This window comes from Anabrus simplex, chromosome 5 (genome assembly GCF_040414725.1).
Source record: "Anabrus simplex isolate iqAnaSimp1 chromosome 5, ASM4041472v1, whole genome shotgun sequence".
Classification (NCBI taxonomy): Eukaryota; Metazoa; Arthropoda; class Insecta; order Orthoptera; family Tettigoniidae; genus Anabrus; species Anabrus simplex.
Genome location: NC_090269.1, coordinates 220,713,277 through 220,740,136, shown reverse-complemented (window position 1 = coordinate 220,740,136; position 26,860 = coordinate 220,713,277).

Here is a 26,860-nt window from a genome sequence, read left to right as displayed (position 1 = left end):
CGTTATGAACGATATCCTCATGTATTGAAATTTTAGATTGGCTGGCAGTCAGAAGATTCGGGTGAATTATACTGTACCTATTATGCTGCGATGATTGGGGTCAACGACTATCTGGCAATTTTTAAACAACACGTGTCCCCTGGCTAGAGCTAAAGAACAGTCCCTTCGATGCGAACGGTAAAACGACAAGCAGCCAGTCCCTGAAAGAAACTGTAGTCATTTGTCATTGTTCTTTCTCTCTCTCTACGTTGCATGTTTGTAGTCTACAACGAACCCGGCGAGTCACACATGTAAACAGTACGAGGAATCCTAGCTGAGTCCCTTTCAAACTCCGTCCGGTGGTGAAGGTGGTGATGATTGCTACCTTAAGGGAAAAGCAATAAGAATATCAGATTTCCTTTGCATTTCATTTCTGATGGAAAAGGATGAGATATCCTCTGAAGATACGAAAACGCCACAAAAGGTTAATGAAGATGGCCTGGACCAAAATAACCTAACGCCGTCGGAGTTAGAGAAAGAAGAGGGAGAATAATCGGCCAAGGGTCATTGACCAAGAAAAAGAAACGATAGGAACAGAGCACATTTGAGGAAAGCATTACCAGGCATCCGGATGTTCATATTAAGCCCTTGAGGTCTGGCATCCTCTCAGCTTAGTCTAAAGACACTGTCCATTTGTGAGAGAGTTCCTCCTTTCGTAAGATGTTACTTGTGGAAAATCAGTGGCTTCAAAATGATCTAAAACTTATTCATCAGAAGAGATAAACTTATTAGAATTTCAAAAGGTCCATATGCTTCAATGTAAAGCGTCAAAAGGCTTACTGGGACCATTTCAAATTTAAGGCGACCGAGCATCGTGAAGCAAGTTCCCCATTACCAGAGCTCCATCCGAGCAAAAATTATTTGAAACTCATGGTCTTGATGATGTGTAAATGTGTTTATAATCTCAATCTCAATAATAACAATTCAAACTAGATGCTTTATTTCCACAATACTTCAGGCTCACTAGCTGAATGGTCAGCGTTGAGGCCTTCGGTTCAGAGGGTCCCTGGTTCGATTCCCGGCTGGGTCGTGGTTGTTAATCGCGTCCGATTAATTCTTATGGCTCAGGGATTGGGCGTTTGTGTTTGTCCCACCACCACAGAAACACGCAATAATGATTACATCCCTCCATACAGGGCTGGCGTCAGGAAGGGCATCCAGCCTTAAAACAGGGCCAGATCCACATGTACAACGCAGTTCGCACCCGCGACTCCACAGATTGTAGGAAAAGTGGTAGAATAATAATAAGAAGAAGAACTTCATTTCCACAATATCTATCAAGCGGTACGTATCCTAGACCAAACTTGCGGCCGTGAATGTGACATAGCCACATTCTATTTGTTTAATTCTATTGCAGAAATACCCCACATATTTCATAGTACTGTAAGTGTCGGTGACATCAAGAAACAGCGTATAATGCCTCAGAATGAAGCAGAAATACTTCTTACCACATCTGCTTGAGATACTGTGTCAAAATACGAAACTAATTAATGTTTAAAATACAAAGCTGTATTTGTTCTAACACCAGTAAAATAGAATTATCTGCAACACTCTTTTTTTTTTTTTTTTACTAGCGATATTTGAATGATAATTTCGCTGCAGATACAATACCGCATAACTGATATTTCTGGCAATTACTTCAACACAATTATCATCATTAGTCGTCCTGATTGTTTCTGAACGTCGTGATTTCATTTCCTTTATCATTTCAGTGTTGTATCCTTGACGACATGTCTCCATCAAAAGTGGTCTTTAGCTTCTTTTTTTTTTAAATATGATCTGAAGAGGTTGGCCAGTGATCCTCTTCGCTTCATCTAACCATCCTGCTACAACTTGTCCCACATAATACAATAGGAAGTCTTTTTGTAGCCATCGAAACAAATTAAGGTTGGGACGTAAAATTCACAATGCATTTCAATTGTCTGCCTCATGTTCAGGATTAACTTTCGTGTTTCTTTACTTGTGACAAAATCTGCTTGTTTTGCGCACATCTGAGGTTGCAGGAATAATTTTAGATGCTGATATATTATGCAGAACAGGGCTTTGCTAGCATGTGATATTAAAGCAACAGTACGTTAATGGGAACAATCCCTTGTGGACCCTTTCTTGCAAAGTGGGATTGGTTCAGATGTTGTCCAGCCCTTGATCCATTCACCAGTTTACCACGTCACATACTGCATGTAAGACATGCATGCCCTCGTCTCTGATCACAATCTGTATTTCTCCAGAAATACCATTAATACTTGGGCTAGACTTTTGTAAATACATACAGTCACATATTTCCGACTCAGATCCTCACTTTCAGAGAAACAGACTATATCCTTTGCATGAGTGACAAGTGGCCACAGCCTTTCCAATTTGTCTCACACAGCCCAAAATTGTCTAGGCCACGTAGGCTCATTGCTCTTTCGATGATAGTAATTTACCTGTCTGTAACAGATCTCGTATATTCAGGATATATTCAGGATTGCAGTCTTTCCAGCTACATGCAGGTTTGGTATCGACTGATTTGCATGCAATTTAGTGCTTCTCTCAAACATGTCCTTGGAGATAAAATTAGGGAACTTACTCCGGTATCTAATTTAAGATTGGCAAAATCCATGAAGGAGTCTAGGGGAAAATTGAACAGTGGTAGTTTCCCGTTGCCTTCCTCCGACCCACAATTAATGTCTGTTCTATTCAGCGACCTCGCTTCCTGGTAGGGATGGGTACCCAACTTTCCACTGGGTTGCTCGGCTCAACGGAGGCACTACGTTGAAGTAGGAATTGATCTGAGATGAAAGAGACTAAGAGAGCTCATGTGTCGATCTCTAATATTCCCATCACAGCTTCTTTTCTACAGAGTCATAAGGTGGTCGCAGAGAATCTCCCTAGGCCGTTTTCCAGGGCCCAAATTTAAAGGCATTTGGAAATAAGCTACTGGATACTTTCTTGAAATTAACTTTTTTGTACTAATGAATACCCTATTTTCTGTGACAGAAGACACTGCATTGTGGCACTTTGTACCCTTATTTGTCATCAGAATACCAATGTGAAATTCAAATTAAGTGATTAAAACACAGTGGAACTGGACGGTATACACACTTGACAAGGGCAATATTTTGCTATATACGTCTTCTCTGGTGTGTTCGCGTTGTAATTGTCCTATCCCAACATCTCTGCAACTCATGAACCAGGCACAACACTATCCTAAACCACACTGAAATGCAGTTTCCAATACAGAGAAGATGCCTCTTATCCTCGGCGACGGGTATGACAAGGGTAGACAATAGTTACACGAAATTGCAGATGCCTGAGAATGAAATGTCGAGCATGCAACGAGACGTTTGATTTTTCAATTTGAAATCGTACAAAATCCACAATCCGTCTGGTGTAGCTTTTAGCAATGTCCAAGAAAATATACATCCATAAGTTGGCAGTATTTTGTTGCCTTTGGGGCGGAAAATTTAACTTAAAGTCCTTGTTGGGAAAACATTATTATATCAGTCAATATGCCTTGTGTATATACCAAGAATAAAAAGGCAACAGACCTCTCTTTCCCAAGAGTTCACCAAGCATTGATCGTAAAACAAAGATAAAAGTATGTGCTGTTTGGCCATTTTTACACTTTTGCTCGTTTCAGCACGAATGATACTTGGACACATTGCTGCTATTTGCTTTCAAATATGTGGACCAAGAGAGCCTAGTGTTTTTTGAAATTAGATAGTCAGACTGGTTCACTAATCTTGCATTCACAGACATCGTGACATCTATTTCGTAATAAAGTATGAAGCTACACCAAAGGTTGATCATTCCCCCTGTCAGATAATGTGGAAAAGGATAATACTTCATAATAAAACCGAATACTCACTACCTCACACACGTTCCTTAACAATGTTTTCGTCCTTAACGTACCTGTTCACATACCTGTTCACATTTTCCACAAATGTTTGTACTTTCCGTCGAATAATCTCGGAATCTCCCTGCGAGCCAAGAGAGTAATGATTTTCCTGCACGAAATTTTACATTCATCTACGATGTTACTGATTTCGCCCGCGTTTCAAACCTGTTCGGTATGTTTGTTGAAATACGATACCCATTGTTCTTAACAGTTTAATATCTGTTACAATTGGCGTAATTAGTAATATTGGTTATTTCAATGCACTGAAAGCTAAACGATGCAGAAATATGGGCTAAATTGTTTTATTTCTTACATATGTATCAGCAAATGCACATAAAGAATACACACAAAGTTTTGTGAAACTCGTACCGTAAGATAACTGAAACATAACTTGATTATAACAAAATATTGTAAAAGCTTTTACCTCTCGTATAGTTCATAACAAAATGTACAATACACGTTTTCTCAGCAACAACAAAAACAACAACAAGACATAACTCCCAGAGTGTCGATCTTTGGAACAAATATGGAACACATGATCATGGTTGTATTCCCATTCGTAACATTTCTTAGTCTATTCATATTATACTAATAAAATTCGTATTTACACGATTACTGCAATGTTCCGACGATCTCATTGGTATTCATGTATCCTACCTGATATTCCATCATGCAAGGATACCTGTGGTTTTTTAATTAAAATCCACAATCCGTCTGGAGCAGCATTTAATAATATCTAATATGTTGGCAATATTTGATTGTCTTTGGGGGCGGTATGTTTAACTTAAAGTTCTTGTTGGGAAAACATTTTTTCATCAGTCAATAGTCCTTGTGTCTTGACCAGGAATCACAAAGCAGTTTTGATCAGTTTTCGGTTGTAGTTGGAGACAGACTGTTCTCAGAGGGGTGTGGATTCGGCCGTGGAATGACGATTTACCTTCACTTGCCGCTTAGGAAGGTGATACACCCAAAATTCTAGAACCAAGTGAAAAGAGACGTTGCTTAATTCATGCACAAGTCTTTCGACCATGTGAAAGAATACACGCATTTTGTAACAGTCTATAAACAATCCTATGGAAGACAACCTTTGGCTGCTTGAAATGACGCTACATTTTCCATGGCAACTCCACTACCCTGAATCGACAAATAACCCATTGATGCAAAGAAGTGTAGATCTCGGGTTTTCCCTTCAATACTGAGAGTTTCTCCCTTACACCGGGATCCAGAAGATTTGCCACAGCGTGAATAGCCTTACATATAAATACAACATCTTTCATGATTATTTTTCTTCTGGAGAAAACTTAGTACCATTTTTTATTCAGCTTCCCTAGAAATACTATTTAGAGTCCATGCAGTTCCGACAGTACAGCGCTTCAACCTTGATCATGGCTTTGGATATATGTCGTGAGAGACATCAAGTTTCTTCACATTCCTGACATGTTTCGTTTGCTAACACAGAATCCTTAAGCGTGTATTCACAATGTACAGTTGGACAAACAATAGTTTCTAAAATTATATCCCTTTTTCTTAATCAAACTGTCGAAACAAATTATAGCACCTGCCCAGATTGCTGGTGGTACGAAAAGCTTTAATGTGACAGAGGCACTACAATATTTCGATTTGCTCTTGGTCTTCTATAAAGCATGGGAAACATTGAATAATTTATTTTCTCCATCGCATTGTACTTGAAATAAACTCTCAACGTATTAGGTCGTGTTAAGTATATAAAGTGGATATTGAAGAGATGTTAAGTTCAGATCCGAACCCACAGCCTCCCAATTTTGCGATAATGCGATAGTTCAATTGGATAGTGCAACCGAAGCGAAATTGGGAGGTTGTGGATTCGAATCCCACGGGTGTCCGGTTCTGAGTTTAACATCCCTTCAATGTGTACCGAACGCGACCTCATACGCTGAAAGTTTATTTCCAACATGGGAAACATGGCTGAAATGAAAGAATTTGACTATTTTCCTAGCTAGGTAGAAGCTCTCTTACAGCATTTTTATTGATATTGTGTCATTTATTAGAAATGTAATTACATGCGTTGCACATTCTATGCATGATATGTGTTTATATTGCCAGCATATTTCGCACATTATCTATAACAACTGCGACGAGTTTGTCATCGCCTATTTCACCAACGACGTGTCTATGATGTTAGAGGAAATATACTGAGCTGCTTCCTCTTGCTCGCCAAGCCTTATACTTTTATAGAATGTTGGTTAAGGAGTTGTTACAACAACGTTTACAACATTATTACTTGAAATATCAGTCCACCCATCCGAAATCAACGTAAGAGCACTTGCACTTTCAATCGTTTTGCGACAAATGTCTGCACACGCTGATATTCTCCAGTCAGCAAATGACCTAAAAGCAGATGGTGTGTAGGAGTCTCGTAGCCAGACCGCGTCATTTGGTAATTACTCCACCAGCATTTTGAATTCAACGTGGTTTACCCGTCTAAGTCGTGTTTCGATACCGGTAGTTCAGGGGTACCGCGTGAGGTTAACTTACAGGGAGCAAAATGTCCGAATGGATTAGGATGGAAAATTTCTTTCTTCATGACGAAGACTGAAGAATAATGTACTTATTTCATAACCTCATAATAAAGTCATATAACGTATGGGCATACTAGGAAGGATTTGCCTATTCATGATAATTTACCGTGAAATAAAAGAAAATGTAAATTTAAATGAAATTTATATATAAACAAATTCAATCCAAGGTTACTCGCCGTCTCATTAATATTTCGGGAATCGTGTTGCTCAGAATAGTTCTGATAGCATTGAGATTTGGAATCACAGAATATAATCATTCAAGGAAATTACATACGTCACAAATCGTATTATTCACGCAAAATATGAATAGAAGCAACAATTATGAGAACAAATTAATAAATTAAGATTTTCTCTCATAAAATGATATAAAAGTCACATTTCAAGAAGTGATTCCTCAATTATTGTGAACAAAAAGCCTTTACTTCTTAAAAACTGGAAAGTGAAATGTATTTGCATTAAGGAGGAGGAGAATTTATGTTATCTTTCATTTAGTGAGTAACTTCTATTTCCGTCCGTTATTATCCTTTCGAAAGGAAACCTTGAAATAAATCTTACATTAACTCAATTAACAATGTGAAGTCGATTACGACGACGATTATTGCCAAACAAGGAATATAAATCAATAATTTTACCCCGAAGACGATACTGCACGCACTGTCGATTTCCTTCCAGTTCAACATCATTAGTTAGTCACTTGCAACTACATCGAGCATCATAACACCAGTTCAAAGGTTGTCAATCAAAAATAGAATAAATTGTTTCTACATAACTAACTAGACTACGATACCAACCTATATTACTAACATATGTATATTATTTCAGTACTTCAGTATACTGATGATCATAAAGCTAGTTCCACTTGCAACTGACGTATTAATCGAACCTAACTAGATATACATTAGGTAAATTGGATACATTAGTCATATTATTCCTGTCATGGTCAAGCATATTCATATCTTAGGGATTCTCCATTCTAGGTCGGAATATTAAAAATTAATATCGTGCTAAATGACATTCATTGAATCATATTTACTTTATCGACCATATTTATTACCATAAGATCGACACTTTCCACGCGTTCACAAGTTAAGTCCCATGTAACATTAGAAGACTCTTTCTATTATAAAATGTCTCCATATTTTATTATTCGCTCTTCACTAACCTCAAACACACTGGCGATAAAGGATGTTCCAGCACCAATAGCGGGTTGTGCTAGATTAACAAAAGTTGGTAGGTGTGTTTATATATCTGAAAGATGTCGTTGATTCAAATTTCCCGAAAATCGCATTAGCGTGACGCTAGTAGCAGCACCAAGACGTTGCACAACAGGTTATCATTAAATACTGGCTGTACTGTGCGAGAGCGTTAGTTACCTGTGAGATTGGACGGAGTGACTGTGAGTGGATCAAGAATGCCTTTACGACTACGAAGAGGCCAGTATCAACAGCTCACTGCGGTTGAACGATGCCGTATAATAGGGCTACGTGGAGGTGGATTTTCCTTTCGCACTATTGCAGAACACCTTGACAGGAATGTCTCCATTGTGCATGCGTGCTGGCAGTAATGGTCACGAGAAGGTACGCTCTCAAGAAGACCGGGCTCCAGACGTATTCGGCGTAAGGCTGTGGCGTAGCGGACTGCATCTGCCGCAGCAGTTCGAGCGCCGGTTGGAATCACAGTGACACAACGAACTATTCGAAATCGGTAACTTGAAGGACGGCTCCGACCCAGACGCCCTGCTGCGTGCATTCCACTTTCCCCAAACCACCGCCGTCTGCGACTTCAGTGGTGTCAAGCGAGAGCTCGTTGGAGGATGGAGTGGAGGTCCGTTGTATTTTCCGATGAAAGCCGATTCTGCCTAGGTGCCAGTGATGGCCGTGTGTTAGTTAGAAAGAGGCCAGGTGAGCGCCTACATTCCACCTGTCTGCGGCGTCGACACACTGGACCTACACCGGAAGTTCTGGTCTGTGGTGCAATTTCCTACGTCAGTAGGAGCACTCTCGTGGTTATCCCACGCACCTTGACTGCAAATGTGTACGTCCGTCTGGTAATTCGGCCTGTTGTGCTGTCATTCATGAACAGCATTTCCGGGGGTGTTTTCTAACAGGATAAATCACGCCCCCATACCACTGTTATAACCCAACGTGCTCTACAGAGTGTCAACTTGTTACCTTGGCCTGTCCGATCTGCCGATCTGTCCCCAATCGAGGACGTATGGGACATCATTGGACGACAGCTCCAGCATCATCCACAACCGGCATTAACCGACCCTCTATTGACCGACAAGTGCAACAGGCTTAGAACTCCATCCCACAAGTGGGCATCCGGCACCTGTATGGCACAATGGATGTACGTTTGCATGCCTACATTCAACATTCAGGCGATTACACCGGTTGTTAATGGACCAGCACGGCACATTTGCGATGGCTTTTCTATTCCTATTTTGTATACTGTTATATTAATGTTAATTTATTATAGCTGATGATGCCCCTTAGGGGATGAAACATGTATTAAATATAATAAATTATATATTGTATTGAATAGGCGGAACACTTGGTTATAACATTTATCTTAAATATTCACTACTTGATTATAGTCAATACGGGATTAGTATTACTTGAAATGAAGCTGTCAAAGCTTGTCTTTTTTTTTTCTTTTTTTGCTATTTGTTTTACGTTGCACCGACACAGATAGGTCTTATGGCGACGATGGGACGGGAGAGGGCTGGAAGTGGGAAGGAAGCGGCTGTGGCCTTAATTAAGGTACAGCCCCAGAATTTGCCTGGTGTGAAAATGGGAAACCACGGAAAACCATCTTCAGAGCTGCCGACAGTGGGGTCCGAACCCACTATCTCCCGAATACTGGATACTGGCCGCACTTAAGTGACTGCAGCTATCGAGCTCGGTTAAAGCTTGTTACATGACACGTTGTTCTCTTCAAACACATATTTTAAACATACTGCTAACTAACAAATTAATAAATAAGTTTACAACTAAACTGCCTAGACATTTTTAGACTGACAATGAATAGCAATAAAACAATCAGGGGCAATTATGAACTCTTGAGACAACCGTGACCGCGCGGTTATGGCAATAATAGCATACTGTTGTTTACTGTGCGGCTGGGCCACGATTCTCTTCAGTTGGAATACAGGTAGAAGGGAAAGTGCTCATTCGTCTTCTTCTTCTTTCATCCTGGACTGAAGACTGGAACGGGGTTCACTCAACCACCTGAGTTCAAATGGGGAGATGACTAATATGAGAGACATCATACCCAATCAAGGAAGCCAAACGTTACAGCTCACGATGCTGTAACACTGATCGCATGACACTCCAATATCTGAAGTCCAGATGGCTTGGCAGCAGTTGACTTGGCAGGCCAACACCCTTAATGGTTTTTATAAAACATAGGTCGGTTTGTTTTGCCAAAGCCATCTCCTCACAGGCCATAAGGACCCATGGAAGTGTGTAAGTTAAAAAATTCCACTGTTCATAAACTTACTAGATGGAGTGGTTATCTCTATATCCAGCTCCTTTTGTCCCTAGGAATTGACCTGGTTCCGGTACTGATTATCGGTGTAATGAACATCAGGGCCATGTAGTTGCCTGGAAGTGGAAATCATGTTCACAACCCCTTTTTTTTTTTTGACAGGGAGTCAAACCCACATCGTTCTGCATTAAATGAGCACACTTTTACCACCTAGGCTAGGGAGCCGTAGAGTTTCTTAGCTAGTTTATTCTGATGGTAAATGAAAAACACCCATTCAGTTCTTTGTGCATTATTAACATTTTAAATCATGTTTATTTAACATGACTATTTATAATCTTTGTCACCGAAGCAATCACAATTACAGTATGAAAAGTATTTGAAAGATATATTCCATTCCAACCAGCACAATTATCACGTTTTAAAACGGAACACGAGTTTATCCAAATACCATACTACGAGCCTACTTTATTTACTAATGCGTCTTTGAAACACCTTCCTACCTTCTTAGTTCATCATTTATGACGGTTCTCCCAACCTCTGCGCTGTTATTTATTCCGAAATCAAGGTCAAGATTCCTCAGTATACGACTCACAGTAATGTTATGCCTTACTATGCCTGCATTTATTATATCAATAGTTCGCGTCTAAGCAGAACTCTTATTATTCTTACGACATCATATCAAACAAGATAGCATAATTACTACGCCTGAATATTGGACCTGAATACACATACTGAAGATTCCGTATCTCAACCTTCTACCTCAGTAGTACAGACTTACGATACCGTACTTCGAACAAGGAATCAAGAATGCGTCATAAGCGAACAGTTTCAGCTTATTATTTACTCATATAAAATGTCAATATAACAAACATTTACTCTACCTTTCAATAATTATCTAGAGAATATACCAGAAAGGGAAGTTCATAATTCTGTGGCTTGGTTCTAAAAGGGCCAATGTCATTTTTTATCGAAATTGATATATTAACTGATACAAACGCGTTTTATCCTGGCTTGCAACATGTTAAAAGGGCCAATGTCTCTGTTAAGTGCTAAACGAACCTATAAAGATTAGAGACCTGGCAAGTTTTAAAGAATACGCTAGAAAAAGTAGCGTTTAATAAGGTGACTTCCACAAAGAAAGTATAAAGTTATTTAAAGTTAGTTGTTGAAAACAATAATTGGAAAACTATAAGCAAAACTTCAAATGCTCATATCTCAAAAAAAGGTTTTTTGACATTGGCCCTTTTAGAACCAAGACACAGAATTTACCGCGAATAGCCAAACGAAAGGTAAAAGGTATTGATATAGAGTCTACTTATAGTTGATGATCGAATGCTTTACATGTCTGTAGATCCGTGACTACGTACTCCGTTTGCCGTGACTCCAGAATCAGGGAAGCTTTGTACACCTTCTTGATGGATTCAGGATTAAGATAGTGATAACATTCCATATCGCGACGAGATTTCCTTCAGCTAAATGACATGTACTACAAGTTGTGTTCAACTCAATGTATTCATTTCTCTTAATATTTAGATCACTCTCCTGTTCAATAAGATCGTCGTATTTATGTATTAATTTACACTTCTATAGTAACATATAAAGGGAGGCTGTGAGTTTGTGTCTAAGTAAGGGGTAATCTCAGAAACGAATTGAAATTTCTTTCACCATTTGAAAGATATCATAATTTCGGGTAACATAGGGTATGTATCATCCCGGAATTTCAAAGGTTTCCGGTGAGAACCGTGATTTTGGTTCTTTGACACATTAGCACAGGTTAGTACAGGCGAAATATCGAATTTTTAATGATAAGACGAAGTTCATTTCAAGCTTCATGACGTGAGGAACGACACTCGGTAATTCCCTATGGGAAACCGAAAATCACGTTCTAAGGCCCTAAACCAACTGTTTTCGAGATATTGACACCATTCTCCACCGCTGTAAGAATTGGATGAAGAAACGACAGGCTGTAACCATGGCAAAGTCAGCTCAAGGGTTCTAGAATACTGGCCTGGTGATCGAAGTAGGCACGTGCGTGAGTATAGGCAGGGTAAAGGAGAGATTCTGTTTAAATATTTTAAACTCATACATAGCGTTTTTCTGCGAGATACTTATTATTTCTAGATCCACATTTCCATACTCTTTAGCTTAATAATTATGGACAGCACCAAAACTGCTTACACTTTTTACAAGGCCGATTTCTAACTAGCATTAATCTGCCGAGATACTTATGTTTATTGGATCCATATTTCCATACTGTTATCAGCACAATGATTTGAATTACAGGTAGCTCCAAAGTGTTGTTTCGCTATTTACAAGAGATTATGTTAAAACATTTTAAAACTCATTGACAGAGCTAATCTACCGCGAAACACTTACGGTCACTGGATCCACATTTTCATACTTTTATCACGATAATGATGGTGAATAACACTAAAGTGTTGCTTTCATTATTTGCAAGACCCATAAATAGAAGGAATAATCTCAACAAAACCTGGTCTTAGCCTAGACTATGGCCCTCATCATGTACTCTAATGTCAAATAGCATGCTATATCAAACATCGTCACATTCAAAGAAACTTCAGTAAAATTTATAAATTATTTGTGTACAAGTAATGCACAATAATGTATATATAGGAGCTTCATTGTGTGTTGTCGCAGTTTATTGCATTTGTAGAAGAAGCAGGCAGTTGTGTTACTTAACGCAGTACGATCAGACGTGCTTCCGCGTGCAGATGCCTCATTTACAGCAATACGATCAGACGTGTTTCTTTGTTCTATCCCAGCTTCATACTGCTCATTTAACTAGCTTGCATACGTCATGCACATAAACGTATGAACAGGAGCTTTATTCTGTGTTGTACAGTTCATTGCCACTGTCTGTTTTGATCCTATTCTTTATATTAGATTTTCCGTACTTTAATTATTTCCGTATGGCCCTGTGATATATCATTTTTTAGTCTGCACAATATAACTTGACAAGATATGGGCTACTTTATAAGGTGAGGGACTTCAGAAAATTTGGAACGAGTGAAGCAGGGGCGGGAAGCTAGTTTACTAATAAAACAATCCGTTATATACGGCTTTTGCAATCCACTGCCGCAATACACCGTTAGTTCGGTATTCTTTAGTGTTTTAACTCCTAAAATAATTTAGATTTGTTCCCCTTTTAACATCAGATGTAAACAGTACGTGGTATATTTTCTACTCTCAACTTTCTCTGATATATAATGAACTATATTATTTTATTACTTGAACAATAAAAAAAAGAAACATTTTACTTACAGCTGGTAAGACGTCCAACATGGCGCTATAAAGATTCGTCCCGTATATTTTACTGCAACGAATCTTACAACCAAAATATAAAGTGTATATTAATTATGTCGTATTATGAATAGTTTAAAAGTTACGTAAACGGTTTTATTGGATAGTGGAGCGCCTGAAACATAAATAGTTCTAGCAACAGCTTTATCTATTTCACTATCATATGCCATTTGTGTATCTGTATTTCTAGAAGATGAGTGTTGTGGCAAATTTATCGTGAGTTGTGCAATGTTAGGAAATTACGACATAAATGATGACTACGTAGCAGGAGGTGGTGCTGAAGACACTGCAGTTCCATGTGAACCGACTTACTCTTCACTGTGATGTCAGTCTCTCTTCCAATCAACAACACGCCGGCGTTCAAGAAAATCTCCAGCTAGCTATGCCACACAACTCAGGGATTATCCTATTTCAAACTAAAATGTTGTATTTTCCTTTTTTAACGTGAATCCGACTGAGATACGCACCTCGAATATATCCATCATGTTTGCCTGACTAACAGGTCAATAATTCAAAATACGATCAATCTTAAATTCCATTATTTCCATATGAAATTAACTTAAATTATTCTTATATCCTATAAATAATATTAATAAGTTAAATTCTTAAATACTAATTTTATTCAAAAATTATTTTTGTATTAATAAGCTGTTATTTAAATGATTCTTATGTACATGCAGGTATCTCATCAAAAATAAAAAAAAATATTGACTTGAAGATATTACTCTCATTATTGGTTTACATTTCATTCACATTATTAGTATTTTTTTTTTTACATCCACGGTCTCGTCTATTCTGATAATCAATTGTGGAGTGGAATCGGGAAACGGTACAAATGCCATAAAATGAAAAATGCGTTTTTTCACTAAAATTGATCTATGTGCCGTTGCCAATAATATGGAAAAGGATGTAAGTTGAACCAACCTCCCTTTTGTAGTTCAAACTCTTTCCGAAGGATAAAGCCTGATACAAGTCCAACGGCATTTTTGTAGGGAGTGATATAAGTGCCAGCCAGAAATTGTCACGAAAACCACGGCAGCTGGGTTGTAACCAATCTTCTTAAAATAGTTGCTTACTTCCTTCTTGATTTCCTCAAAACGAGCCTCTCTGTAAGGGGGCTTAGTAGAGACCATTTTTGTTAACATCTACAATCAGCTGCTTGACACCCAGGGTGAAAGCAAACAGAGCATATTCACGGGTTTGACCGTTCTTCGAGATACAAGTTTCGAATTCACCCATACCAACTGCTACAATCAGTGCAGCACCGTCAGCCTACGAAGTATCCGTAATCACGTTCTTGATGAAATCTCTGTGTCCAGGAGCGACAATAATTGTAACATAATATTTACTAGTTTCGAACTTCCACAGAGCAATATCGATTATAATACCACATTCACGCTCAGCCTTCAGTTGTCCAACACCCAGGCATATTTGAAGGAACCTTTGTGTAAGAAATGTTATGAATGAACAATATTAGACCTACTTCGCTGTCTCATATATTTGTCATCAGTTGCATAATATAATACGTTCTTTAATAAATGCCGTTCAGTGCAATAATATTCATTGTCGATATCGTGCTCCGTGCTCCTCACACTTGTATCACTTTCTAAAGACATTTCGCATGGCACCTATATCCTTCCCGAAAACTGTACATTTGTTGCACTTCTGTGTCTCAATGAGCAGGACTGTACTACACTGTTCTATATCATTATCTTTCTTTTAACCTAAATGATACCTTGAAATTGTCAAAATGTAGTAAAACATATCAGTTTCAACGTAATATAGTTTTCTTTACTTTCCCACGATTTTATTTTTTATTTTTTTTTATTTTGGCATATATATCGCCCCCCAGCTCCACTCCAGAATTATCTTCCTCAATTTCTCTGGGGAATTATATTATTTCAGGAAGCTCTCCTGACCTGACATGGATTACCTCCTATATCTCCTCAGTCTCATATATAAAAGAATTAAAATGATCAGTCCACTAAACTACCATAAAAATAATTCTATGATTCCTTTGGCTACTTCAAAATTAATGAACTGTTATATTAAGAATGAACTAACATGAAATTATCTGAGAATAGGACTCTCAAATTCTCCTTAAATATCAAATTCTAACTTGTTATTAACTTTTATCAAGATCTTGAATAATTACATAATATTATGTCCTACATATGTACGTAATTATTAAAAGGTTTGTTCGGCCTTGTATTTAAAGAATGCTTCTTTTTGGTGTCTCATCCTAACATTATTTCATTTTTGTAACTGTATCATTAATAACGTAGATGGAGTAAGCAATGTTTCACATGTGTAGCTTTCAATTGCTACCTAGGCTGATATACCAATGAACATAAAAAAAAAAAAATATATATATATACCTATATATGTTTGATCATACTTGGACATATACAAAATATTCCCTAAGAAATATGTAATAATTGTTCAATAAAATCTCAACAAGTTTATGTCTAGGTCAAATAAAGGTCGAAATGCTTTATAAATCCAATCATTGAGTGCTAATGGTCAAGGGCTACCGTTGATGAAACTTTCACACTCGCAAATAGCAATAACATAACAGTATGAAGACACTACTGTCAATGATTTACTGTTCCCACTTAAGTCATTTTAAATATTGAGTAACATGTAAAATTTTCTTAGAAAATGCCGTCATTATACTCTACTATAGGTTATCTAGGGTTATTTTTGAGGATCGTACGTTATTACCAATCTGCAAGTTCACTAACCAAATGTCAATAACTCAAATAATAAGACAAGCCATGTTACATATCCCTATATGCGTCAAATATATCCTGATCCATAGCTGCTTGAAATAAACGGACATCAATTCCTTATTCGTCGTCGTATTAATCACAATTCCACGCCTAATATCTCAATGCATATATTATTTATAACATTGACAAGTCTTACCTCAATATTCCCGACGTATATGAGCTCACCGTAAATATAAACATCATTAATTCTTTTCAAAGTACCGCTCAATTCACTATATTCAATATCTCATCAGAATTCACATTATATGGATCAACAACTATCATTTATATAGATGCATACTTCTCTCATTAAAGTATGAAGATACTAGGCCTGTACCAATTTACATTAGGTAAAAGTTGACGTCGTATCCGTACGTTAACCTATAATTCAATATACTATATATTCTCGTTTGAAATATCTCATTTCACATCATGTACGGCAATATTCTTTGAAAGAAAACTAAACATTGCAAGCAAAGCACATCATTTGCGAGTGTTATCTTTCCTACACATGGGAGTGTTTATTAATTTTGGAAGATTACCTAAATCCATCAGTTAAACATCAACATTGGTACATTCGCGCTGAAACTCGATATTGAGATCACCTCTCGAAGATATATATCGACCTAGCTCTCGTACAATCACCATCGACAACTTGATATCACCATATAACTACAATTTAAGAAAAGAAATTTGTGAAACTTAACTTAATCCATCTGCGTTTCTGGACTGGGATGGCTGCTTCCTGGTTCTCCTAGGACGTTCATCTCCGGGTTATCGCTGCATCATGACCGGGCTGCGGCCACGATCCTCGGGTCCGTAGGAATGGTTGGCGGGTTACCGTCAGACTCTCGTCCCATCTTCAGTTTAGCCGGTCATCACGTAGCTCTCGAAGACATGCATAGAACACATATTTGAAGACATCATTAGCTTCCTTAAACTATACTTAAGTTGAGCAGAGTAGGTTATGTAACAAACGTCAATATTATAATTTGAATGATCTTAAGAGGTATCTTAAGTGTTGCTGTGTCTTCACTAGACACATTAATTGATCGATTTTCGCTAGTTTATTCGGAACCTGCGCTCCACTATTTTCTTTGTTTATTCCCCTTTTTTTTTTTTTTTTTGATACTCTGCTTGAGATTTCCGTTACGACTACGAAAAATATATTCTTCTGTTCTAGCTGCCTATCAATTCATACGTAAATCTCTTCCTGGCGACTTCATGCGATGTTCACCCGTTCTTATTGTTGTTTCTTCCAATTAAAAGTCACTGCATTCATTTAAATCAAGGCCATTTGGATTCCACATGCCTGCACTTTCTTCTAAGATATTCAAGGCCTATTTAATTCTGCACGCCTGTATATTACAAGTCGTATTTTCTGCCGCATGATTTCCGACACTTTATCGCTATTCACGGCAAAACGACGATTTTAACACCATGATTCGAAATTATCAGGGCAATGAAATGGTACATTTTTCTTCCCTGCTACGGACAAATAAATGTACTGCTCGCAGTATATTTATTTCCATTTCATTTTTGTATATAAATGGAGCTTTCATTGACCTGTTTATATTATAGTGTCCTGCATAGTTCTAATGAAGCATTCTACATTCTATTCTCGGTCTTCTTCATAATTGACAAGTTTGGGTTTTCGTATTCAATTTCTGCTCTTCTCTATCTTTTCTTTTATCCTCCTGAAGTTCTAGACTCTCGGCTTCCTCTACATCTCCATTGATATGTCGACCTTTGATCGCTCCTTCCCATCTCTTCTTTTCTCTGGTTCCTTTTCTTTTATTTCGGTAATCCATTTCGTTCTTCCTTTCCTTAGGAAATTTCCTTGTCCGTTTGACATTCGTTCTTGCCTGTTCTGCTTTTATTTTCACCTTTGGATTCGGTTCACCTCCTCCATGGTGATGTACTTGATTTACACCTGTTATAGTTGTAAGCTCTCTCACGATTCTCTTCATCATTATTTGGTCTGACTCAAATAAGTATCTTCCTTCTTGGTCCTGTTCGTTGATTTGGTTCCTCTCTAATTCGTTCTGCATTTGCCAAATTTCTGCTCGGACTATTCGAATTTCCACCTTTCTTCTTTTCTTCTGCCTCTCTTCCGTTCTTCTTATTTGTCCTAGCTGTTTCTGCCGCCATTCTTCTTGCTTCTTCTCCTGCTTCCCGGTTTCTTCATATAATGATTTTTGTGGACTTATACGTCCTTCTTCTTTTATGATACCTATTTTGTCTCCAATCTGGTCACGCGCTGTTATAAAGTTCACTTCCATTGTTTTGTTCGTCGTTTGTACAATTTCGTTTATTGTTTCTATCTTTCCTTCGTACTGATTCCATTTTTCTTGTAAATCTACTTTTATTGACTCCATATTGTCAGTTAGTCTCTTGATCTCATCCTCTTTCAAGCTTTGAATATACTTCTTACTTTCTGTTAATTCGCCTCTGATTCTATTTACTTCTTCATAGATCTCCTTATTCTTATTTTCCATAGTTTCAATCATTTCGGTTCGAAGACTCGTTAATCCATTTTTTATTTCGAAAACTTCTCTTCCGATTTTACCAATTTCTGTTTTCATCATCTCCTTCTGCCTCTCTTCCATTTTTCTTATCTCTTCCATCTGGTTTCGCTGCAGCTCTTTCATCTCCTTCTGCCTCTCTTCCATTTTTCTTATCATTTCTTCTTGTTTTTCTTCTTGTTTTCTGCTCATCTCTTTCAATATTTCTATTATTCCTTTCTGCCCTTCTTTTGCCTTTTCTAACTCCTCGGTTATCTTCTCTATCTCCTCATCCTTTTCCTTTTGGTATTCCTCAACTTGTGACCTCAATTGACTAATAGTCGCCATTTTATGTCTATTATTGCTTAGCTTCGCTAAAGATTCTATTTTGCTAATTGTTTATAGTTTGCAACCAATAAAATATATCAGTATTTCAATTTAGTATGGGACTGACAGTCTGACCTTCCCCAATAAACCAACCATCCTACTATCCCAGTCACTCATGACACTCAAAAAGAAGCATTCTTGGTATTTCTTAAATTATTATCCTATTAACCATCTCTATCTTAATATAAAATCCTATCATAATCTGAATTAATATTATCAATCAACTTAACCTATCAATTATTCAAATTATTATTGTAACTTATCATTATTATCTATCTCTTCTTCCGCTCCCATATGCATCTGCATATCTTCTCGCTTGATTCTTGATTTGCCCTTCTTTCCTCTCTTTCTTCTATGTAGCAGCGTGAAATAATTTCTGTTCTACTGTGCTTCTCTTCCCTTGATCTCAATCATAAATGTCCAATTCTAATCATTTTCTTCTTCCTCTCAGCCTTACTTCACAATTGTACATCAAGTTCTCTTAATTATTCTTTCTCTTGGTCATGCTACGCCTCTTTCTCAGTTTTGCCTCATTGGTGGGCATTGATTTTTTTTGATGCACCCTACATTCATTTTGTAACTGTGCTGGGCGTTCTCAGTCTTGCTCCACTGTTGGGCGTCAATTTTTCTTGAACCTGCGCTCCACTATTTTCTTTGTTTATTCCCCTTTTTTTTTTTTTTTTTTTTTTTTTTGATACTCTGCTTGAGATTTCCGTTACGACTACGAAAAATATATTCTTCTGTTCTAGCTGCCTATCAATTCATACGTAAATCTCTTCCTGGCGACTTCATGCGATGTTCACCCGTTCTTATTGTTGTTTCTTCCAATTAAAAGTCACTGCATTCATTTAAATCACGGCCATTTGGATTCCACATGCCTGCACTTTCTTCTAAGATATTCAAGGCCTATTTAATTCTGCACGCCTGTATATTACAAGTCGTATTTTCTGCCGCATGATTTCCGACACTTTATCGCTATTCACGGCAAAACGACGATTTTAACACCATGATTCGAAATTATCAGGGCAATGAAATGGTACACATGTGACGTATTTATAAAATACTTTTTACTTGCGATAAATCATTCGAAGCTACCTGTTTAACCCTTAACTGATACGGCTGGGTCCTGAGGACCCCGCGCAACTTTTGAATTTACGTTACTCTTCCGTCTGTAACGGTAGTTCATTGTTGTTCCATGTAAATTCATTTTAGTTGGTGAGAAGCAGCTGTGAGATGTGGACGTGGTCAATTTCCTCTGCACACCCAGGTAAGTTAGTAACACAGGGTCCTCGGGACCCTGGGGTACCATTAATGCAATATTTTTCAGGTATTCTCATGTTCATGTTTGACATTTTTCTTCTTTCCTTCGCACATTTTCGCTTATAGAATGATTTCTTGAAGGGTGTTTCTAGTGAACTGACTGTTCTTTAGATGAAGAAACGTTTCTACACCAGAAATATTCCAAGGGAAATTAAGATAGGACTTAGAAGAGTTCTGCAAATGGAGGTGCCAAAGGAACGCTATGCCTAAGCACCCGAAACACCTAAATCCAAACGCAAAAAGGTATTCCACCTGCCCATACAGCAAGGACAGAAAAACGGCAAACCAATATGAAATGAATGTGCACGAAAGGTGTGTAAAGTAGGTTAAAATAGTGAGTGACGTAAGAAATCAAGTGACAACTATAACCACAAGTTGGTGGTTTGTCGGAATTTTCCTGTTAAGTGTTTTATACCATAAGACATTATTATGAATCAGTTTAGACATTATTTTGTCATTTTGTGTCATAGTATTGAAAAATATTGAATCATAATACTGTATTATTGATCAAAATTTACAAGGCAACATTAGTCCTTTGAAAATGTATGCAAACAAAAAAGTCACTATTAATTGGTTTAATAAGTTTAAGAATACTTGAAAGTTGTTTATTTCTGATGTAAACAGTGTGTTGAGCTAAATAAGTTTGTATGTTAATAAAATGTAATTATTTTTTGTATATCAACTCAACATTATAACCTTGGTCCCTGGGACCCTGTCGTGCCATGTATGATACAAAAGTGAACCCGTACCAGGTAAGGGTTAACCGACTGAGGGCAAATCTTTAATTTGCCACAATGGACTCGTAGTCGTGATGCCAAGTCTTTTTGATAATGTATAGTCTAACAATTTTTACATTTTTCCTCCGTCTTTCAATTGCCCTGTCTTGTAAGGAAGAGATTTCACACTTACGATAGAAGGTGCATTCCACTAAGCTCTTCGGTCTTCTGTTTGACGAAGTTGTAGTGCAGCATAGCGTAGACTGAGTTGTATTAGCAGCTTTACATAGGCCGTTAGCCTGTCGTCTAGAAGTTTCTCGGCTCATCAAGTACATTCCAGTTTATTCGCCAATGACAACCTCTGAAAGGTATACAATCGTTACGGCTCTTAGTACACTGGGTTGCGTTACACCCTTAACCAAATCCAAATGAAACAATCTTGAAAGCTTTTAAACCGTTTAAAAAAACACTTTCCTACTGACCCATAATTGAACCGTATTTTAAAATCTTTATGCGCTATTGAAATATAGTCTCTGGCTCTATCAAACTGTACTATTCTTAGCTTTCAATTTTGATGTTTTTCTCCTTTGAAGTGGTCTGGTTTTTATCTATCGAGATATATAATCTAAATTTAACTCGCTGCTCAATTTGGAAAGAATGATGTTATAGCGGTTCATTCGTTTGTATGAAATATTGTAACCGCAATTGTGTTAATCTTCACTAATAATATCTAGTGCTACGTCTTCAATACAGCGTATCACACTGAGTCTTGATATTATTATGGGTGATGTTTGTATTCATTTTGACTAAAGTCCTTCTATTGCTTGAGATGAAGTTTTACTCTCAGAAATGTTGGAACTGCCATACCCAAGTGTTGTTTCTTCTCTCCCTTCTAGTGTCTGTCTAGTGTGCCTTATTAATTTATTTAGCATTTTTGCAATGTGATGTCAGGTAGCACACAAAATGTTCATTCTCCAATCCAAATACATTTTCATATTCAGGTATATTTCGTGTACATTTCCTCATCACCATAACAACGTGTGACAACTTAGGTCAGCCTCTAATCGTTAAATCATCAGGTCACTCTCGCTGGCTAGCGGGCAGTTGGGTATGGAACCAACAGGTATCACCGTAAGTTTTATCGGGCTAACATCATAGAATTATAAATTAACTTATGATCAGTTTCCATTGCAGAAACCAAATGGCAAGGACGTTGAATCGATATAAGCACTGCATTTACATATTTAAAGAGATAGGATCACACCTCACAGGAATGGCGAGTATAAAATAGCTGAAATGTGCAAATCTTGACTATATCAGAATATTATTGAACCATATGTTTGGAACTTCCATGGGGTCTTTTCGAAATACACGATGTCGGTACCGCATGTGTTCAAAATGTGCACCCTCACGTCTCACGGTCCTGTAGATTGTTGAACATGTTAAGCCGGGCGAGTTGGCCGTGCGGTTAGGGGCACGAAGCTGTGAGCTTGCATCCGCGAGAAAGTGGGTTCGAGCCCACTGTCGGCAGTCCTGAAGATGGTTTTCCGTGGTTTCCCATTTTCACACCAGGCAAATGCTGGGGTTGTACCTTAATTAAGGCCACGGCCGTTTCCTTCCCACTCCTAGGTCTTTCCTATCGCATCGTCGCCATAGGACCTATCAGTGGTGGTGCAACGTAAAGAAAAGAAGAATGTGTAAATGAACCGCAAGGACATAAAAATGACTGTATATTCTCTCTAAATTCGGGAACATTCCTAGGTGGGTGATCGTACCAGAAAACGGATTCTATCATCATTCCCCATATGTAGGCAACGGGATCCGGGGAATGGGAAGTGTGCGTGATTTCCGATTTATGATCAACTAAGCAATATCCATTGTTGCGGAAGGGCAAATGACTCCCTCACGGCGTGGGCTGTAAATCTGCCTTACCCTCATAACCTTACATATTATAATGAAATTATTTAATGTTCAGAGAATGTTTTGTACTTCAGTATTTTTTGTTTTGTAGCGTACTGTAAATTATTTTTCAGTGAGTTTCATGAAGATATAGTGGGAGTTTTAATTCATTCATTCGCCATACGGATGATGATTGTTGTTTCTAAAGGGGCTTAACATTTAGGTCATTGGGCCCTTTTATTTAGAGCTTTCGTGGATAACCTCGTCTCTAGTCATAACAACATTATGTCCTTTTGAAGGTAACTTGACGATTTATGCCATAGTTATTTTACTGGATTGCATTCATTTAACTCAGTATCATTTTACAACTTGAAAAACCTTAATATGTAAGTCATCATATTATTGTCGGCCGTGGTGAGTGGCTCAGACGGTTGAGGTCCTGGCCGTCTGACCCTAGCTAGGCAGGTTCGATCCTACCTCAGTCCGGTGGTATTTGAAGGTACTCAAATACGTCAGCCTCATGTCGGTAGATTTACTGGCAGGTAAAAATAACTTCTGCGGGACTAAATTCCGACACCTGGGTGTCTCCAAAAACCGAAGAAAGTAGTTAGTGGGACGTGAATCCAATAACATTTTTATTATTTGATTTTGTTGTTGTTGAAGCGTCCAGTCATATGCGGAAGTACATTATATTCATGTTTTAGTTTATCGTGTGGTACTGAAGGCCCATTTATAACAAGTAAGTTGACGAGTTTGACAATGGTGTGAAGTGTAAGAAGACGACGACGACGATGATGATGATGATTATGATTGTTGTTTTAAGGGGCCTAACACGTAGGTCAGCGGCCGCTAAGGGTGCAAGATGGAACGAAATGACATGATAATAAAAATTTAAAAATTTAACCGCTGACTAGGATTTAAAACAAATGATGATGAAGAATGATTATGAAATGCATCTAATTTGCAATGCCTTACTTTCTGATGACATTATATAAATTATAGATTATACCGGAATAAGTCATTGCCTTATATTACAGTGATATATACCGGCTGGTACAGCTGCCCCTATTTTTTCCCGAATATATGCAACCAGCTAGGACGTAAATGCCTCTTAGTCCCATCTTGCGCAACACCTTACAGCAATGTTATGCGCAGTTAACCCGATGTAGACTTCTCCGCACAATGGAAAAATGGTACAAGAGGCTGTAAGTGAGGTCCATCTCAAAAACACTGTACCATTTTATGTAGAGCGGTGTCCAATACTCTACTAATTTTTACGAAATGTTACTATACTGTACAAACCATAAACACGTCTGTAGCTGTCGGTAGAGAATTGCGCACCTGATTGGTCCAAGAGGCCATTTTCTTTTGATAGAAAGGGCGGTCGTGGTATCATAGAAAACGTGATAGGGTAAGACCAATTACAGACATGTCAATACACCACTATTTTGTACAGTCTCATCACATCGAAATTGACAGAAACGTGTTTTGCACTGTAGTTTATAATCTGTGGCACGCAAATGCTGTACAGCAGATGCGATAGCTTACGCCATGTAATTACTACCGTTAGAGCGATCAAAAAAGGCATAAAACGGGACCATAAGGCTGTAACTCATCAGTAACTTGTCGAAGCGGGAACTTCCGCTCTCCTCGTGAATACAGAGTTACAAGGATGGCGCTTGTACGTTGCAAATAGCTGCGCGGAATTACGTACGGAAGACGTACCTCGATAGGGTACTTGAAAGAGGAAGGGTTCCAACCATTCTTGAGTCATGCATTTTTTAATGTCATTCCGTATTCGCCTAGGCATCGTTTACGAAGACCTTTCTGAAGTCTCCGATATTCTTCTACGGAAGTTATAATAAACAGGTATCATAAATATCGCCACATACGCACCGATTGTGAATACCACCTGAAACATAACGCTGGACTCATTCAACCAAGTAACGCGTAGAAAATGGTTGCAACTATCTGGGCGTAAGAGAGACGCGATTCTTTAGTTCACTGTGGTGTTTGCACATTCGAGTTTAGAACTTTTAACATCAACGATCAGTATCGAAGCGATAGCCTAGGTAATTCCATTAGTACAGAGCTACGAGACCAATTCTTTGTCGCCTGCAGTGGCTACATGGCACCAATCGCAGAGAGCATGCGATATGTTAGCAGGCGTTTAGAGTTCGAATCTAGTTACGAGCTTTTCAATTTTATTTTTATATTATACTTGTAAGGCCATTCGTAATAAATATTTAACGTTCTTAACTCAAAAGTAATTTGCCACCTTTACAAAGAAAGCATACATACGAAAGGAATAATAACATGCGACTACCATATGGCAAACGACTACGGGGAATGAAGCGCAGTGCACGTGTTGTCAACATTCTGACCCACCCATTCAACCAAGCAACTGCGCACGTTCGACTCGAAGACCAACTAACAGCGGTCTACACTTCATACGTAGGGCACATGAAACAGCATATCGTAATCCTAGCAGCAACGTGTGAGCACGTACTGTACGGTTGGCACGAAAGCAAACATTATGTATTCACGGGATGATTATGTGAATATGGTACTACTTTATGGAGAAGCAAGGCAAAATGCACGGGAAGCCAGACGCTTGTATCAAGAACGATTTCCTGGACGAAGGCTGCCAACTGCAGATACATTTCGACGTGTTGAAAGACGGTTGCGTGCAACGGGGTCATTTCATACATTACCCCCAGTTCGGGATGCTCCAGTGACGTCTGGAAATAACGACGAAGCTGTTCAAAATGCAATTGCATACAACCCGCACACAAGCTCACGGCCATAGGAAATGAACTGAATGAACATCAGTCATGTATCTGTACTGCGAATATTGCACCGCCATAAATTCCACCCTTTCCATCAACAGCTGCACCAGGAACTTCACGGAGATGACTTTCCAAAACGGATAGAATTTTCGCAATGGATATTACAAAGAGTTGAAGCTGATGCGAATTTCTTAATGGACATTCTCTTTAGTGATGAATCCAGATTTCACAACAACGGAACTGTTAATCGTCACAACTTCCATTACTGGAGCGTTGAAAATCCTCACTGGATCAGGGGAGCTCGATTTCAGGTACAATGGGACGTCAACGTGTGGTACGGGATACTAGGTGACAAGATAATTGGACCATATTTCTTCGAAGGGAACCTCACGGGACGACGCTATCTATAGTTTCTTCGTGAGTACCTCCCACTCTTATTGGAGGATGTGCCCCGTATGACACGGTTACGGATGTGGTTCCAGCAGGATGGAGCTCCCCCACACTGGTCGTTGGCAGTACGGAACCACTTGCATAGGACATATCCTGGACGATGGATTGAACGAGGGGGTCCGGTCACATGGCCGGCTAGATCACCTGACCTTACTCCACTCGACTTTTTCCTCTGGGGTTATTTAAAGGAAAGAGTCTATGAGCAGGAGCCTGAGAGCCCGAATCATTTACGGCGGCTCATCACGGAAGCCTGCAGGCAGATTCCACCACATATGTTGCAGCAAGCAAGAATGTCTCTCCTCCACCGTGCTCAGATGTGCATTAACGAAGCAGGTGGTCATTTTGAACATTTGCTTCATTAATCGAATGGCCATGCATAAGCCCATCGCACCGCTGTCGGTACAATCTCACTTTATTGCACATAGCTCTTTTAAGAGCTCCTTAAAAAACAAACATAGCTGAGTACCTGCAATATGAGAACTGATCATGATTTAGATTTGTCGTCAACAACTCGACTCTCACGAACATCAACAACGCAATGAAAATGTTCGTCGTACACAGGACTCGAACCGCCTACTAACGAACACCGGTAGTCTCCTCTAACTTTTAGCAAGCTCGGCTATCACGGGTTGCTGTTTAGCGGTGTTGTGTTGCTGCTACTTCTGGTCATTCACCAATAATATTCTCTGTACAGGACGTTTCTGCGACACATAATTTTCACGATTCTTTACCATCAA